We start from the raw sequence: 15720 nt of genomic DNA, 5'->3' as shown, positions 1-15720 counted from the left end.
CGATCCCAAGTTCCGGGTTGGAATTTAAATACCCCCTCATAAGTAAAAGAGTTTAAAAAAAAAAAAAAAAATGTAAGGAAGAGAAAGGAGAGCCTCTGAGACAGTGGGGATGAGGAAGCGAACCCGTAGGAAAGCAAGCTAAGTAATTTAGAGACCCTGTTCAGCATAGTGACTTAAAACAGGATATAACAAAGAGCCAATCTAATAGTTGGAGAGAGATTAATTTAGCTGTCAAGAGCGCCAAAAACCAAATCTGTCACATGGAGGGGATAGGAAATAATGAAAACACCAATTTGGGACCTCAGACAGAACAACCGTAATAATATCAGATTACAGGATCTTTGAAGTCTGCTTTGTGCTTCCCAGATAGATACTTGTCTATGCTTATTAAATTCTGCACAGCTGAAAATGAGTAACATTTGAACAAAGCACAAAGTCAATAATTTTACTATGAGCAAAGAGTAATCAACACCAGAAATTTGTTGAGTTTGGAAGACTGGGTGGGGTCTAGAAAAAGGCAAACAAACGCCTAGGAATTAGGACCTGTTTTTATAAGCAAAGTAGGAAGAAATGTTTCTAAAATTTATTAATCAAATATCTAAAATAAGGATCGATTGCAGCATTGATGAAGTAATTTATGTAGACACTTTATATCTTCTGCTTGTGGATGCTAGCTCTCCACTGACATTTCATGACTATCATATGACTATAAATATTAATATGTCTAATGCTCACCTTTTTCTGTTTACTCAGAAGTGAACATATGTAGCTACTTTATAGCTGTTTTGAACAATAACTCACTATATATCTGTTGGTTTAGAATTGTTCAACATCACAAAGATCAGCCTTCTGATCACATGTGAAAGCTGCTATGCCCAGCTTATTTTAATTTAGGATATAGTTTTTAGAAAGTAACTTTTGAGAAAGACCAGCATTCTATGAAACAATCACTTAACTAAGACATGTACTAAGGAAGTGTTTACTAAGTTCTAAACAGTCTGGGAAATCTGTTATTATGCTGAAACTGACTGAATGTTCATATTTTATGTAAAAGAGAAGAATAAGAAAGGTTCTTGACTTTTTTTTTTTTTCCTTCCGAGATAAGGTCGGATGTCAAACTCTCTGTGTAGCCAAAGACGACCTTGAACTTCTGAACCTCCCACCTCTGCCTTCTGAGAACTGAGATTAAGATGACAGGCCTGTACCATCACCACACTCCATTTATATATTTCCAGGGATCAAACAAGCACTCTAATAACTAACCTACATCCTCTGCTTGACAGAATCCTTTTGTCCATTAAGATTTGACCATAGGTGTAAAGAAGTAAAAAAGAACCATGAGACAGGACATGGAGGTTGTGTGGAAGAGGGGAAGGGTAAGAGGATATTTGTGACATCAAAGCAGAAAGGCAACCATCAGGGGTGGAAGGGTACATGGCCTGGAGGAATGAATAGAAACAAATTAGGTATGAACATGCCATAGCACAGAGTGCATTGTGGGCTAATGTTAAAAATAAACAAGAGATTCAGTAGGATAAATAAAAGCAATTGTGTAGAAGTCAGAAAAGAGCAATAGTGAGGATTACATGCGACAGATATTCTAATTGTCTGGGAATGTCAATACAGCTAGCATGGTTTGCTCATTTATGCTGCTTTTGATCTTTGTTGTTCGTTTGTTTGTTTGCTTGTTTCTTTGAAATGTGTTAGTTGTTTTTCCTAACTGTTGACTGGCTGTGAGGAGACACCATGCTCAGGACTGAGTATAAGATAAAGCATTTAACTGGAAGCTTGCTTATAGCTTCAGAGAGTTTGTCTGTGAACATCATGGAGGGAAACATGGCATGGATTGAGTAGTAGCTGAGAGCTTACATCCTGATCTGGAGGGTGGGGTAGAGAGGGCGAGGGTGTAGGTTGGGGGGGACTGGGTCTGGTGTGATACATCTCCTCCAACAAGGCCATACATGCATCCTACCTTCCTAAATAGTGCACCAACTGAAAACAAATATTCAACATATGAGCCTATGGATGCCGAGTTTTATTCAAACCACCACGTTAATTACTTTGATTTGGGGTTTGTTTTTGTAGCACTAATGGTCCCCTGTGTGCATTAGGTATTTCCCTTTCTTGGTACCGGGGTTCCCTATAGGGTGACATTCAGTTTTGACATAGCTTATACAATAAATTTTTCTTTCTATATTTTTAATTGTAGTAATCTGGGTTTCCCTTTGTTCTCTCTGGTTTAAATTTGAACATGCCCGGAGCAGTTTCAGCTGGGAAGTTGGGAACTCTTATCAGCAACAGTTCTCTCTTCATTAGGCCTGCCGCCCTAGGCTTATATGGCCTACAGGAGAATCAGGAGTTCAAGCTCATCCTTGACCCAATTTCAACTTTGTGGCAATGAGAATGAGAATGACTCTCTCCAGGGAGTGGAACTCTTTGAAAGGATTAGAAGGATTAGAAGGTGTGGCCTTCTTGGAGGAATCCTGTCACTGGAGGAACCCCTTTTTTTCTTTAATATTTTTTTACTTTCCTTTTTTTAAAGATTTATTTATTTATATGAGCATACTGTAGCTGTCCTCAGACACACCAGAAGAAGGCATTGAATCCCATTACAGATGATTGTGAGCCACCATGTGGTTGCTGGGATTTGAACTCAGGACCTCTGGAAGAACAGTCAATGCTCTTAACCACTGAGCCATCTCTCCAGCCCCCAGAGGAACCCTTTCAAAAGAAGACATCCAACTCAGCGTTTCTTTCTCTCTGCTTGCCAGTCAGGATGTAGTTCTCAACCACAACTCCAGCATTATGCCTGCTAAGCTCTTGCCATGATGAAGATGGACTAAACCTCTGAAACTGTAAGCAAGTTGCCTAATTAAATACTTTCTTTTATAAGAGTTGCCTTGGTCACGGTGCCCCTTCACAGCAAAGGCATAGTGATTAAGACAATAACCTTTCCTCGGTGCCTCAAGCCTGATATTCTTGTCTATAAGCCTGCACATTACCCCTTACCATACTGGGAAAAAAAAATCTGTCACACTTAATAAATGTCCATTGTTTATTTCTTTTTTTTTTTTTTTGGTTCTTTTTTTTGGAGCTGGGGACCGAACCCAGGGCCTTGCGCTTCCTAGGCAAGCGCTCTACCACTGAGCTAAATCCCCAACCCCCATTGTTTATTTCTTAATTGTTCTTTTTACCACTCTGTTCTTTCAATGGTGCACAATATCCTTTAAAGATACCTTCTAAAATGTTTTAACAAGTCTTTCAGAGTAGCAAAAAGCTTTCAAAGAAAAACCTATAAAAGTAATTCTAAGGCAAAAAAAATGAAAATAAATACAACTCTTAAAACCCATTCTGCTTTAACATAATTTTGGAGTGAGTTTTGAGTTCATCCATCAAAAAGAAAAAGAAAACTAACACAATAAGTTAAGTCAGGTTACATGAATCTAAATATATAGTACAATTAAAACAGCCAGGCTGGCTCTGATTCTAAGTACAATCAAGTTTTAAAGGCTTGTCACATGTAGGGCACTTTGGTACCAATTTTCTTCTGAGAAGGATAATCTTCCAAGTCTGAGTTGAGATCACACTGCCTTTACCAAGATCCAAGATTCTGATCCTGGCTTGGTATTAAACTTTCTTACTTTTTCACGATTTTTGTATTTCTATTTTTCTCCCTGTTCGTTGTTGTTGTGTCTGTGTAAGGAAGCTAGATCCTCTGGAACTGAAGTTACAGTTGTGAGCTGCCATGTGGGTGCTAGGAATGGAACCTAGGTCCTCTGGCAGAGCATCCGGTGTTCTCAGTCGCTGAGCCATCTGGCCAGCCCCAGCCTTAGACTTTATAACAACTTCTGATCTAGTCCTTGGGATCTGATTCTGACAAGGCATTCTTTGATTAATGTGAGTAAAGGTAGGCATGGATAACACCTAACCTACTTCAAACCTCCAGATCCTCTTCATACCAGGAATCATTTTCAAACAATTTTCTTACATGAAATAAAATAGTAAAAAAAAAAAATAGCAACTGTAGAAGAAGAGGAGAGATGTTAACTTTTCATGCTGTTTGAGTAATTATAAGCCTAGTATCAGGAACAGCAATTCTAATTCAGAAGCTGCTTCAAGTCTATATATAGAGCAAGCATTGTCTAGGACAGCAAAAAAAAAAAAAAAAAAAAAAAAAAAAAAAAAAAAAAAAAAAGATCATTCTGAAAACGAGCATATTTAAGGAAGAAGAGGTTTTGTAATTCCTTCACCAAAGGCCTCGAGCTACTTGAGCCTCCTCTGAGCTCTGTATTCATAATGCACAGTTTTTTTGTGTTAAAAATATGACTAATTTTTATTTTCATTGTTGGAATGTAGTAATTACTTGATTGAATAGATCACAAAGGAATTAGAACACAAAGAGCTGCTAGGACGGCCCCAATACATTTGTAAGTTGAAAATGTAAGTCAGAACTGTATTTAACGACTCTAACCCACCCATCCAGCGGCTAGCTGACACCGTATTGTGTGAACCATTGTTCTTGTTCCCGATCATGTTGCTGACTAAGAGGAAAGATTTTAAAAACTAAAATTTCTACTGAATGTATAACATTTTTGCCCCACCATCCTAAAAATCAAAAACTCGTGCTGAACCATCCACTTCATAATTTCAAGAAGCAGACCCTCGTGCAGTCCTCAGCCCTGAGACTAGATCATCTGTCAGGCTAGATTCGTATCTTCCTTGCTCTTTCTAAAAAAAAAATGTCAAGAATGTCATTCCACGGTCACAGATTCTCTACTTCCTGCTTTAATTTCTCCATCAGAGGCTGATTTTTCTTTGTACAATGTCCTAAAACATACACAGAGAGAGAGAGAGAGAGAGAGAGAGAGAGAGAGAGAGAGAGAGAGACAGAGACAGAGAGAGACAGAGAGAGACAGAGAGACAGAGAGACAGAGACATAGAGACAGACACATAAACACATGAAATCAATTTATTTAGCCAATGGGACTCTTAAGCCACAGGCTACTCTCTGAGAAGTCAAACTAAAATTTTGTGAAGCACTTGTCTTAAAATTTGCATACTCCTGTCAAGTATGCATTCATTCACAAATGTCTTTTCCATTGCTCAGAAACTATACTTAGCCTAAATGGATTCAATAGGAAACTGAAAATACAGCACCCCTGTTACAGGAATACAATCGCTGGGCACCACAGAAAGAGACTGCAACCATTACTGCAGTTTCCAGAAGCCCTGAGATGCCTGCGGGTCAGGACAGTTAGTCCTGCCATCACTCAGCTGCACTGCAAACATTGCTGTATCATGACAGCACCATGGCGGAGCGGAGCGACCAGGCTTCAGAAATTTAAAAAAAAAAAAAAAAAGCCAGTGAAATTTGAATTTCAGACAAACAACGAGGAATAATTTGTTTATACTACAAGTGTGACAAAATATGTATTTAACTGAAAGTCAGATTTTACTTAATATTTGTATTTTATCCGTCGGCCTTAGATTAAAAAAAAAAAAGCAAAAGGTGGTGAAACCATGAGTCACCAAGAAAAGCTCAAACTAGGTTTCCTATTCAATTAAAGTGGTATATTGGTATATAAAAATATATTAGAAAGGGGTTGGGGATTTAGCTCAGTGGTAGAGCGCTTGCCTAGCAAGCTCAAGGCCCTGGGTTCGGTCCCCAGCTCCGAAAAAAAAGAAAAAAATATATATTAGAAAATATCCCATTGACACTTTATGATTAAAAAAATTAAAAATTTCAGTTGTTCTAAAAGTCAGTTCGCACAAAGTAGTTAGGGCCATGAACGTTCTATTAACAGCAGTGGGCCAGACCATAAAAAACAGCGAAAGATTTGTGACAAATGCAAAGCTCACCCTTTCACCTTGGTGGGCACCTCCGACACCTGAGGGTTGTTCCCAACCACCCCCACCCTCACCCCCAACCCCAGTTCAGAGCACCTCATAGCCACTGCAAATGTCGTTTCCATTTTCCACTGATATCCAAACCAGAGTCTCTGTGTCCCGTTCTCTCTTTCTCTCTTGTCCCTTTGGTCCTGTGATTCTAGGATGGCACTTGAGACTTTTCAACAGTGAGGTGTCCCTGTCATTTCTCTTATATCCCAGGCTTCTGATTAGAAGGCCATCCTGTGGTGTGGAGACGAAAGGGAACCCTTTCTCCCAGGGGCAGCTGTTTAACATCTATACTCACTAAAAAGAACTGTCTCTGGCTTTTGGAGTCTTTGTAAGGGCTAAGGCTTTATGGTGTGCCCAAGAAATGATAGGTGAAACTTAGGTTCTTAAATTTTCTTTTTCTCCAACTAGAAAACATTCACCAGCTACTCTACTCCAATTAAAGTTGGATAAAACTGGAGCTTTTCCCCTTTTTGTTTGGATAATTCACAATTGTCAGTTCAGAACTTAAAACACATTTTGAAATAAAGGCCACATTTATTTATTGAAAAGCATATCAAGCAGCTGGAACGGAGGTTCTCTGGGTATTGGGGAGTATAAGGAGTGTCAGGAGCATGGCCTGATTTCTAGCTCCTAAGAGCCACCCTACCTTTTGGGGCTCAAGAGATATTCATGATCAGATTAATTAAGTGGCTGTCATGGCAACTTATTTTGGGATGTGAAGTGTGGGTGCACCTAAAAACTATTTTAAAATGCAGACTAGTCATCTTTGTTTTAATTATGCAGGAGTAGCCAGTGTCTTAAACACTATTTGCAAACACTGAGGCTGGAAAGCTGAAAAGTCATTGTTCTCCACTGAAGGAAGTTTTAAATCACTGAGGCTGGAGAGCAGGGTGTACTTCTCTACCCTCCTTAAATATATGACTTAGAACCTTTCTTGGCAACATCTGAGGGAAGTAAACAGTGCTCACAGAGATCCCACCATGACTCAGGAGTGTTCCCAGTCCACCCTAATAAAATTCTACAAAGCAGACATCTTACCGTGGCTCGTGTTAAGTTGAATAGTCTAACCATGAGTTAAGAGTTAAAGCCATTACCCGAACTCATAAAGCTAAAAAGGTGTGCTCAACGCTCTGGATTTAGGCCTCAAACACAACTTTAAGAGAAGAGATGCATTAATTTAAATGTTGGAAAACATAATATATGTGTAGCAAGTGGTCAGCAGTAAATATTTTTAAGACTGTGTCTGTATTCTCTAGAATAGTACCCATGGCTGCTGCATTATGTCCTATTTCTCCCTGGAAGAAGAAATTTTTCCTTTTGAGTGTCAAGTTTTAAAAGATTACTGATTACAGATTCTTTTCATCTCGATTTCTTGACCCTCAAAATGTGGCCCATAGACCTAAAGCATTGGCCTCTCCTGTGCGTGTGTCTGGTCCTACTTCATTAAACCTGCACTCTGAACAAGAGCATCTGGTGCCAAGGCTCTGACTGGTAGCATGTGAAATCTGAGGTGTTCTGCTGAGGTTAACTTGGCCATCTTCTTCCTGGTCAATGTGTTGATGGCATTGATGTCATGATTCTAGGGTGGGCATTATTCCTCTTCGAGTTCTCAGTGATGCTAAGATAGCTAAGACATGGCTTTTTTTTTTTTAAGATTTATTTATTTATATGTAAGTACACTGTCTTCATCCATACCAGAAGAGGGTATTAGATCTCATTACAGATGGTTGTGAGCCACCATGCGGTTGCTGGGATTTGAACTCAGGACCTCTGAAAGTACAGGCAGTGCTCTTAACCACTGAGCCACCTCTCCAGCCCTAAAACATGGCTCTTGTGATAGACAGTAAAATAATTAAAAAAGGCTGGGCCTATATAAAGAAAAGTTGTGCATAAATGTCTGGTCCTGCCAGAGAGTCTACTTGAGAATGGATGCTACACACAGACACACACACCCTTTTTGAAGTTGCACACCAGAGAAAGTTGTCTCTGCTTCTCAAGGGATCCTACAGAAAAATAGTAACAAGTGGGGAAGGATCACTCACACTGTCGAACACTCATTTTCTTGTATCCTTCTCCAGTGCCCCAACAGCACTGTGAGAGGAGATAAGGAACTAGGAGACGGCTCACTCAGAAAAGTGCTTGCTTGTGCAGTCATAAAGTCTGACCTCTAACCCCTTCAACATTCACAGGGAAATCGAAGTATGCAGTACACACTTGGAACCCTCAGGTTGTTGAGAGAGGCCGATTTGTGGGTCTCCGGGGCTAACTGGCTTAGCCAATCTGTGAGTTTGAAGTGCCTAAAATAAAAGATAGAGAGCGATAGACAAAGACACCTTAGGTGGACCCTAATGCTTTAGGTTCACAGGCAAACACTTTCAAATGTGAAAAATAAACTTCTTAAAATTCACTCAACATTTGTTGGCATAGCTCATCTGCATGCTTAATGCTTAAGTTACATAATCAGGGCACAGTCTTCTTGGTGCTCACCAGGGAAAACAACCAAGCCTGTGGGCATGAATTAAAAACTATGACTTGCAGGTCAAGAAGCAGGGGTTAATTCTGCCCTAGTGTTCATTCTTTTGTAAACCTGTGACTTGAAGACCTCCGTGGCACACAAATATATATGCAGGCAAAGACCTATACATATTTTTTGTTTTGTTTTGTTTTGTTTTACAAAGGGCCTCTCTATGAAGCTGTGGCTCTCCTGGGACTTCCTATGTAATCCAGGCTGGCCTTGAACTCTGTGTGCAAACCTCATAGCAAGGATGTTCTATTTAAGAATTTTTAACTCCGAAGATTCAGGCAGTAAATTAGATAACTTATTTTCTTTTTTAAGAAAAATGACTTAAAGTCAATTTGTATAACGGAAGGGGAGGTGGCTTAAAAAGTAAAAGCTCTGGCCGTGAAAGCAGAAAGACATGATTTCTAACCACTAGCACCCATGTGAGAAGTGGGGCATGGTTACACGCTGCCTGAAACCACGGCATTGAGGGGGTGAGACAAGCTGACCCTGTGGGCGTGGTGATTATCCAGCCTAGCCAAAACGGTGAGCTCTGGGTTTGGTGCACACAAGTGCACACATGTGTGTGTGTGTGTGTGTGTGTGTGTGTGTGGGGAGAGAGAGAGAGAGAGAGAGAGAGAGAGAGAGAGAGAGAGAGAAGTTTTTAACTTGAATATCAAAGGGAAAGTTATTTTTTATTTTTTTAGATTTATTTATTTATTTATTTATTTATTTATTTATTTATTTATTATATAGAGGGCATCAGATCCCATTACAGATGGTTGTGAGCCACCATGTGGTTGCTGGGATTTGAACTCAGGACCTTGGGAAGAGCAGTCAGTGCTCTTAACCACTGAGCCATCTCTCCAGCCCCCTATTTTTTATTTTAATCCCTGACCTCATCTGGTTACATCTGGTACAGTCTTTGGTGTTGGCCATGAAAGACTTTTTGTTATTGTTTTTGTTTACAGGACAAAGTTTATCTGTGTGGCCCTACCTGTCCTGGGAACTCTAGACCAGGCTGGCCTCAAACTCAGAGATCTCAGGCCTCTGTCTATGACTACTGGGATTAAAGGTGTGTGCTACCACCACCCATACACCACCAACAAGCTACGAAAGATTCTCTAACAGCTTCTTGTGATGGTAAAACTTGATCATGTGCATTATTGCAACCCCAGGAGATTATCAAAGCATACCTCTGTGCGTGTCTATGAGCATCTCTTGGGATAATTCGATCATGAGGACTCTAACATAAAGAGTACATTAGTGTTTTGATAGGTTCATTACTGCGTGACTGCGAAGGGACATGGAGCTTGATGAGAGGGAGCAGGTCACCTGTGATGTGTTCTGTAGGCTGCCTAACCAGCGTTTCTTCCTGTCTGCCTTTTCTTCCTACTTTCTACCTGCTGTGAAGAGCTGGGATGGTCTGCCTCATAATAAATCTAGACCCATGGGACCAAGAAGCCGTGGGCCACATCCTCTGAAACATTAGCCAAATAGAATATCCCTTTTGTCAAGTCGGTTTTGTCAGGTCATACAGAAACAAAATCAACTCACTTTCCTTTGCAATAGGCTTAAGGGAGAAGAAAAGTGAGCCAGGCATGAAGGAGGTAGAGACAGGTGGGTGTTTTACCTTCATGTATGTGTGGGCACCATGTACACACTGAAGGCGGCCAGAAGAGAGAGGTACAAATGGCCGTGAGCAACTAAGTGGATGCTGGGAGTTGAACATGGATCTTTTGGGAGAGCAGCAAGTAATCTTAACTGCTTCATCACTTCAGCCCCTGCAGTCGGCTTTTTGATAAATTTTCATCGCATCTTCAGTTTAGGATAAGTGGTTCACTGTTATAGTAGGGACATAAAATTTCCTTTTAAAATAACTAAGTTTAAAAAGCAAGCTATAGAAAACACTGAGAGGAAGCTGGACATGGTGGTGCATGCTTTTAATTCTAGCACTTGGGAGGCAGAGACAGGTGAGCTCTGAGAAAAAAAACCACCACCACCACCACCACCACTACCACCAACAACAAAATAACAACAAAAAAATGTAGGATAACAGGACATATCTTACATAGCCTTGGCAGAACTTACGTCTAATGAAGTGTGGAAAAAATTCTTTATCTTTCAATGACCCAGGAAGGCCACAACCATTCCCTATCTAGGGATGTGTGGGATGATGTCACAGGTGAGGCAGGTACAAGCTAGGAGGCGGCCTGTCATTGGATGAGAAGGAAGGATGGGCGGGAGAAAAGTTTGAAGGAAGAGGAGGAGACTGGAACGGGAAGAGAGGGTAGTCACAGCTGAGAGAAAATGGGAGCTGACGTTAAGATTCCACTCTGTATATTTACAGGTTGTTATTAACGTTTTTAAGGAATGGATGGTACTGGGCTCTGAATGTTTAGGTGGGCAATTATATCTTATCAATTGGATTAAAGGTTATTGTGTTGTGTGTTCTTTCATGTGTAGATTTAAGTGTAAGGGAGTGTGGGGCGGCTGGTCTGGGCCACCACAGAGTTGGGATGTGTGTTTCTGGCATGGAAACCTGCCTTGGGCACTAGATAGGTAGAGAGATTGCTGCCAGGCTCAGAGAGAGGCCTTGGGCAGTGTGATATGGGATGGAGCAAAGCGGGTGAGACGCTTTGCTGACTGAGAATTAAGATATCCAGCAGATATCTTGGGGCACTGCAGTGCCGGACCTAGAGTGGGTTCTAGTCTCTTTTTATTTTTTATACTTTTACAACAACAAGGATGGATCCGAGTTTTGTAGTAGTTCAGTAGTCCTCCCAAGACTATTTTATAAGAAGCAGAGAAACTAGGATTCAAACCTAGAAGTATTTCTAAAATCAGTACACTGAATATATTGTCTCCCTTACACCATGACCATAGATATTTTTTTTTCCTCCTAGGGCTAGAACACTGGATTCTCGATTGTACGTCATGATCTAACATAGCAGTTCTCAAAGTGCTTTCTTTTCAGACAGTCCTCCTGATAAAGGTAGTTTCATCAATACCGAGGCCCTATTGTCTCTTGTATTCTTTGTCCCAAGGGAACACATTAAGTACAGAAGCAACAGAGAAGCCAGCTCACCTCTCTTGTGCCAGATAAAAAAGACTTACGGAAACTACCTTTTTTTTTTTTTCTCGCTCTTTTTGAGTTTTGAAATGAAAGCTTTTAATAATAAATATCGTGTAATGCTTATTAGGACATAGTGAGTTTGTTATTCTCAAATGATTTAAAAACTTTCTAAAAATTATTCTCTCTATATAGATGTTTTGCCTGAATGTATAACTGTACATCATGTGCCTGGTACTCAAGAAAACCAGAAAAGGGCATAGACTCTCCCAGAACTGAAGTTACAGATGGCTGTGAGCCACCATATGGGTGCTGGGAATCCATGCTGAATCCTTTAGGAGAGCAGCCAGTGCTCTTGGTGTTAATACCACTTCTCTGGCCCCCTCGAGTGACTTTCTGAAAATTTAAAGTATTTATCTATTATCTTTTTTTTTTTTTTTTGGTTCTTTTTTTTGGAGCTGGGGACCGAACCCAGGGCCTTGCGCTTCCTAGGTAAGCGCTCTATCACTGAGCTAAATCCCCAGCCCCTATTCTTATCTTTAAAACAGTAAAATATCAACTACCTACCTACCTATCTACCTACTTCTCATTTAAGGAAGTTCCATGATATTAATGAGAATGTAAAGAGGTCCTAGGTGGGCTGGAGAGATGGCTCAGTGGTTAAGAGCACTGACTGCTCTTCCAAAGTTACTGAGTTCAATTCCCAGCAACTTCACAACCATCTGTAATGGGATCCGATGCCCTCTTCTGGAGTGTCTGAAGACAGCTGCAGTGTACTGTTGCTACATAAAAGAATAAATAAATCTTAAAAAAAAAATGGTCCTAGGTATGGGCTACGTTTAGCATGAGAAATAAATGAGAAGTTTTTAAGATGACTGCTATATTAATTGACTTAATTCTATCACACACTGTTCACATATATCATATTTTATATACTCATAATTTGTCAAAAATATTAGACATTACTTTCTACTTTAAAAAAGGTAATAAAAACGTTTAAATGAACTGAGGTTGGCACATATATAGTATGGTAACATTTATTAGTAACTTTTCCCTCCTAGTATTTCTACCCTCCCTCGTCCCTTTCTAGTCAGATGGATAACCCCTGAGCTTCACTTGTCTCAGAGGAGGGACATTGCCAAGTACAAGGCTGAAATGCTGTTTGATTTTGTATTTCTGAGAAGCTTAACCCCCCACCCCCATCCTTAACTCATCAGAAGCTCAAATGAGAAACACTGGGACCCTGGGTATTTGGAAGGATGAGAGCCATGCAGCAGGGAGCAGCTCTGGACTCCATTAGCATCTGTTTGGAATCAGTTGCAGATCCTCCTTGAGCAGGGAAAGCAGCCCAATCTGGACTAGAATATTTGGAGCTCAGGACATGCCCATAGTCTCTACTGCAAATAAATGATAATGTCATAGTCCCCAGAAGCTGCAATTAATTGTCCTAATGAGGGGTCAGCCCATAAATGAGTCTTCTTAGTTTAGGAGAGGTGTTGGTGCATTTGTAGATCTCCATCTTACTGCATTGAGGGAATTCTGATAACATGCTTTTGTCAACTTGACACGAAGTAGAGTCACCTGGGAAGAGGAAACCAGTTGAGGAATTGCCTCCATTATATTGATTTGTGGGCAAGTCTACCGGTCATCTTGTTGATTAATGATTGATGCAGGAGGGCTGGGCCTCTGCTCACCACTGTGGGAAATGCTATTTCTGTATGAGATCCTGGCTTTGTGTAAGAAAGCAAGCTGAGAAAGCCACAGAGAGTGAGCCAGTAAGCAGCACCCCTCCGTTATCCCTTCTTCAGTTCCTGCTTACAGATGCCTTCCCTGCTTGAGTTCTGGCTTTGGTTTCCGTCCATGATGGAATTTTACTGGAACATTTAAGCCGAATAGACCCTTTCTTCCCCAAGTTGCTTTTGGTCATGGGGTTTATCACAGCCAAAGGGAAGTAGACTGGGACAGGGACAAGGACAGGGATGAGGACAGGGGTCTCTCTCTCTCTCTCTCTCTCTCTCTCTCTCTCTGTCTCTCTCTCGGTCTCTCTCTCTGTCTCTCTCTAGGCAAGTATCTTTTTTCCATTTTGCTGTTTCCCTCTTCAACTTTCCTTACCTTCACCTGGAGGGCAAGTGAGTTTTCTGAGTTTTGCTCTGCAAAGTGCTTGACCTACTTACTGTCCTTGAGAAGAACCCCAGAGGTTAAAGGAATCGGGAAGGTATACATTTTTGTGAGGTATATGAGCATTTGTTAGCTTCTCAAAGGAGTAACTGACATCTGAATTGGAATCTTGGCAGCCGTCTATTAGCTTTGTGACCTTGGGCATGTGACTTACATGTGAAATGGGGATTTTTATAGATCCTAACCATACAAAGGCTGATATGAGAAGCAAATGGGTATTTACTAACATTACAAAGGAGCTAGATTACAAAGGAGTGAGAAACTTGTTTCAGTAACGTCCTGTATTGAGAGGTGAATGGGGCACTGTTGATGATGGAAACCCTTTGGTTTAGATACAGCCTGTGATCCTTCAGTGCTCAGCAGATCAGCGCCAAGTTCTGGCATAAACTTTGGGTAGGAAGGATTGTCAAAGGAGCTGCCAGGAGCTAGAATATAAATATGCAAGTGTTCTCTTGTTCTGAGAAAGATAAGGATCTGAAGGTGGTGATTAGAGGGGTCCTGAAAGTAAAAGACCCCAATTCTGTCCCAGGACTAGTGTCCTCTTAGCTCTAGACTCTTTAAGCCTAGCTGGGCCAGCCAGGAAACAGGGATGTAACAGTCAGACCGCAGACTCCAGATCCCTGATTTATCATGTTCTGGATGAGGACTCTTGAACAATTTACTAGGCTATCATTTCCTCTTTAGCTTCATCTGCCATTGAGCAGTGACATCCCTATCCAGGTTCAATAATTAGATGGATGCAAAGCACATAGTAAATGCTCAGTGAAGAGTTTCTCTAGGGAGTAAAACCAGAAGTTCTGAGATGAGATTTTTCAAAGAGCTGAGTGGGGCAAAGGTCTACATATCTGATTGGATGAAGATTCCTGAAAGAAAATAAAATCAAAGGACTAATGCAATAAAGACATACATCCCAGCTAGTTTTATGTCAGTTTGACACAGGCTACAATGTGGAAGTATAGGCCCAATAAACTCTTTCTTCCTCAACTTACCCTTTTATCATTGCAGTAACAGAAATGCTAATATAACATAGTTGGCCCATTGTACAATTTTTGCTTTCATGTCCTATATTCATTACTGTTGCTTTGATGAAACATCGTGACCAAAGCAACTTATAAAAGAGTTTAATTGAGCTTATGATTTCAGACGATTAGAATCCAATTAGAATGAAGCAAAGACGTGGTAGCATGAATAACAGAGAACTCATATCTGAGACACAAGCCCTGGAGTTGGTGGGGGGGGGGCTGGAGAGAGAGAGACGAGAGAGAGAGAGAGAGAGACAGACAGAAAGAGACAGAGACAGAGACAAACACACACACACACACAGAGAGAGAGAGAGAGAGAGAGAGAGAGAGAGAGAGAGAGAGAGAGAGAGAGAGAACATACTGGTAATGGTGTAGTCCTTTGAAACCCCAAAGAATACCCAGTGCCACATCTCCTCTAACAAGGCCACACCTTCTATCTGTTCCCAAACAGTTTCACCAAGTGGGGAACAAGTATCTAGTCATGAGAGCCTACAGAGGTCATTTTCATTAAAACCATCACACTTAACCTTCAAGATTGAGAATCACAGATTTGTTAGGGCTCTCCTGGGCTTCTTAGGAGCCTGGAAAAAGGGAGAACTAAGAGTAGAACATTCTTCCTAAACTGTCTCTGTCCCCCAGTTCCTCATATCATAAAGGACAATGCGTGACATTACTTATCCTAACAGAAATGTAGCTAAACTAAAAGACATAGGGCATTCTCGAAAGCCTACAGGATATGAATGGACCAAGGCCACAGTGCCTTGGCTCTTCTACGTCCAAGATCTATCACTGTTTTTCCTTCTGCACACCTACTTTTTCTTGTTATGATGTGTGGAACTGAGAGTAGCTGACTCAGTCAGTTTCACATTAACTTTTGTTTTGTTTCTAGTTTTTAAAAGAAGCAGACCATCCCAAGGATATAGTTCAGTGATAGACTTCCTGCCCGGTATACACAGGGTCCTGTGTTCAATCTTGAGTAATGGAAAAAACAAAAAAAAAGGATCTAGGTACAATAGACGATTGTGCCATGGTGGTAAGTACATACATGG

The sequence above is a fragment of the Rattus norvegicus genome, chromosome 5 (assembly GCF_021556685.1).
Source record: "Rattus norvegicus strain SHRSP/BbbUtx chromosome 5, alternate assembly SHRSP_T2T, whole genome shotgun sequence".
In the NCBI taxonomy this organism is placed as follows: domain Eukaryota; kingdom Metazoa; phylum Chordata; class Mammalia; order Rodentia; family Muridae; genus Rattus; species Rattus norvegicus.
The sequence above is the reverse complement of the archived record's forward strand: the minus strand, read 5'-3'. Positions refer to the sequence as shown.